The 3355-nt window shown below is 45.8% G+C and overlaps 1 pseudogene across 1 annotated transcript; it reads right to left on the bottom strand.

Annotated features, from left to right (window-relative positions):
- Positions 1–1080: 1080 nt before the first annotated feature.
- Positions 1081–2002, bottom strand: LOC308501530 (olfactory receptor 2A25-like; annotated as a pseudogene). Its single transcript has one exon. The product of its transcript is annotated as an olfactory receptor 2A25-like (transcript).
- Positions 2003–3355: the final 1353 nt, after the last annotated feature.

Below are 3355 nucleotides of genomic sequence, written 5' to 3'. Positions count from 1 at the left end.
ATAGATGAACAGGACTTAACAGCATAACAGGGTGGGGTAAAAGGTGAGAAAAGAAAGAACAGCGTATGTGGAATCCCTGAAATGGGAAAGAGTGTGGCCCATGCAACACAGAGTCCAGTTTACTTGGAGTGAGAATGGGAAGAACACAGTGACCTGTGATGAGTCTGGGAAAGATCCCACCTGGCCTCAAGCCATCCCAACTTGTCTCCAATCTGCAGATGTGAAGTAAGCACACTATGCCTTGTAAGTCACTGCAATGGCATTTACTCCTTCCTCCCCACCGCCCTTGTTTTTTTTTTTTTTTGCTAGGTCACACGATCTTTTTTTTTTTTTTTTTTTTTTTTTTTTTTTTTTTTTTTTTACTTTATTGGGGAACAGTGTGTACTTCCAGGACTTCTTTTTTCCCCCATGTCAAGTTGTTGTCCTTTCAATCTTAATTGTGGAGGGTGCCGTTCAGCTTCAAGTTGTCCATTCAGTCTTAGTTGTGGAGGGTGCAGCTCAGTCAGCTCCAGGTCCAGTTGCAGGGGCGCAGCCCACCATCTCCTGCAGGACTCGGGGATTTGAACCAGCAACCTTGTGGTTGAGAGCCCACTGGCCCATGTGGGAATCAAACCAGCAGCCTTCGGAATTAGGAGCATGGAGCTCCAACTGCCTGAGCCACCGGGCTGGCCCCCCACCTCCATTGTTGATGACCCTGCCCTTCCCTCTAGCTAACCTAATACCACCTGTGCAGGCTCCAGAGGGTAATGAACCTCTCTCAAGATTTAGCCACAGGGCATACCCCTCAGCTCATTCTCTTTGTCTCAATAAAAGATTTTAATGGCTCACGTACCCCTCCTTTTGTAAACCACTGAGACTCTAGAACAAAACGGAACTAAAAGACTGATGTGCCTAGAAGCCATTTCATAGTGTTGGTCTGTCAGCAAAATCATGACTTGTGTAGAGTTGAGATTGGGGTTGAGGGAGAGTGGGTACTGGTGCTGCTGGATCACATGAATACATGTTTAGGGCACTGACTATACATCATGGGTCTAGTTTCTCTGTCCTCCAGCTATCCTTCCAAGGCCTCATTCTGGGGAACTAACCTGGCCTATCATCTTGAGGAAAGCCCTCTTTACACAAAGTTCTTGTCTGGAGGCTGTAGATGATGGGGTTGAAGAAAGCAGAGATGAAGAAAGTTGTAGAAAAGGGCCAACTTCTTGTCCTCTTCTGGTGAGGCCTCAGAGCCAGGCTTCATGTACATGCCCATGGCTGGCACACAGAACAGTGATGGGGGAGGCAGAGGTGGAGAAGGCCTTCTGCAGCCGCCCTAGGCTGAGTGGATCCTCAACACGGCAATGAAGATGTTGATGAAAATGACAAAGATGAAGGAAAATGGAAGTGGAACCAGGATGACACCAAAGCCAAGGATGAAGTCTACTCAATCATTGAGATGTCTGCACAAGCCAGCTTTAAGACTGCTGGGATTTCACAGAAGAAGTGATTGTTCTTGTTGGGGCCACAGTAGGGAAGACATACAACAAAGACAGTGTAGACAAGAGCAGAGATGACACCTCAGAGTCCACAGAAAATGGCCACTATCTCACATAGCCATGGGCTCATGATGACCTTGTACCTGAGGGGGTGGTCGATGGCCATGTACCTGTCTATAGATACGATGGCAAAGAGGCAAGACTCAGTGGTGCCTAGCAACAAGAAAATGTACATTTGTGCCACACAGCTGGCAAAAGAGATAGTCTTCTTCTGCCAGATATGCCAACATCTGGGGCACAGTTATAGTGGTGTAGCCCAGATCTAACATGGAAAGGATGCCAATAAAGAAGAACAGGGGTGTGTGGAGGTGCGAGTCCAGGCAGATTAGGATGATAATTAGGCTGTTTCTCAGAATAATCAACAGGTAGGTCATCAGGAAGTCTGAGAAGAGCAGAGGTGTGGTCCTGGGACTGAAGGAGCAGCCCAGAAGGATGAATTCAGTCACAGAGGACTGGTTAGGCTCTCGCATTGTGTTCTACCTCTGACTAAAAAAGAAAGGCACCAATTTAGACCAAGGAGTAGCGAAGCTATGCACCGGGGTGAGGGTTACTGATGGTGTTGGAGCCCTGGTCAGTGTCCAGTAAGGATGAAACACCACGATCTCCCTGAACATGACAGTCCATTTTACCTCCTCTTATCCACTGCCACCACTTTCAGGAAATTGATGAAGAGGGAAAGCCTTCTACCTCTGATCCAGCCTCTGTCTCTGACCCACCAGTAATTACCCATCTCAGTCTGAGTTTCCGCAGCTGTGAAATGAAAGCACTGGGCTAGCTGATCTCTACCATGTTTCCGTGAAAATAAGCCCTAGCCGGACAGTCAGCTCTAATGCGTCTTTTGGAGCGAAAATTAATATGATGCCTGATCTTATGTTATATTATGTTAGATAAGACCCGGTCTTATACTAATTTTTGCTCCAAAAGACACATTGTAGCTGATTGTCGGCTAGGTTTTATTTTCAGGGAAACAGGGTACTTCCCCTTCCTAGTAAGGCAGCTATGTGTTTAGAGATAGATATTGGTGTACAGACTGCAATTTGGCAAGTTACAGTGAGAGAACTTATTCGGTCTTGTTGAAGACGTTGATTTATTTTTTTCACTTTAATTTTACCCTCAGTCTGCCCCAGTCCAGGACAGCTCTCTCACTACCTACCCACCCCATCTCAGGCCATGGGATGTTAGAAGGAGCACTGAATTCAAGTCCTGGATCTATAATTTACTGAGTGACCTTGAGCAAGCCTTTTACCTCACACCCTACCCCTTTAAGACTACTTGCAGTACTAAATGAGAAAAATTGTCTTTTTGTTACATTTGCTGCAAGTACTGAGTGATATTTTGGCATGAACAGTATCACACAGAAGGCCTAACATGTGGTAGATGCATAATAAATGCTAACTGCATTTCTGAATGGTTCTCCATACACACGACTGAGATTCAGGTCCAAGCTACACAAGCAAGCATCTTGAGAAGTATCCCATCAGAGATGATGCCCAAAGTCAATTTTCACTCTCCCAGATGTCTACCCTCTGTGGCTTCTCCCCACAAAGCCAGCATTTCATTCACTTTTTTAGCTTCTTACTGATTCTCAGTTCTTTCTCAACTTAACTGCCCTAAGCTTTCATTTCTTCCTGGGGAACAGGGAGAGGACAGCCTTACCGAAGAGATGTCATGTGCCTCATCGGTACTTAGGGAATAGAAGCAGTCTCGATGCTGTCAGTATTATTTTTTTCCTGGCACCAATTTATTTGACTCAACTTACTTGTTCTCCAATCTGCTTGTTCTCCTTTGGAGCACCATGAATGAGTCTTCACAAGAACTTGTGC

Source organism: Rhinolophus hipposideros (assembly GCF_964194185.1).
Source record: "Rhinolophus hipposideros genome assembly, chromosome: 8".
Taxonomy (NCBI): Eukaryota; Metazoa; Chordata; class Mammalia; order Chiroptera; family Rhinolophidae; genus Rhinolophus; species Rhinolophus hipposideros.
This window is presented reverse-complemented; position numbering and strand designations above follow the sequence as displayed.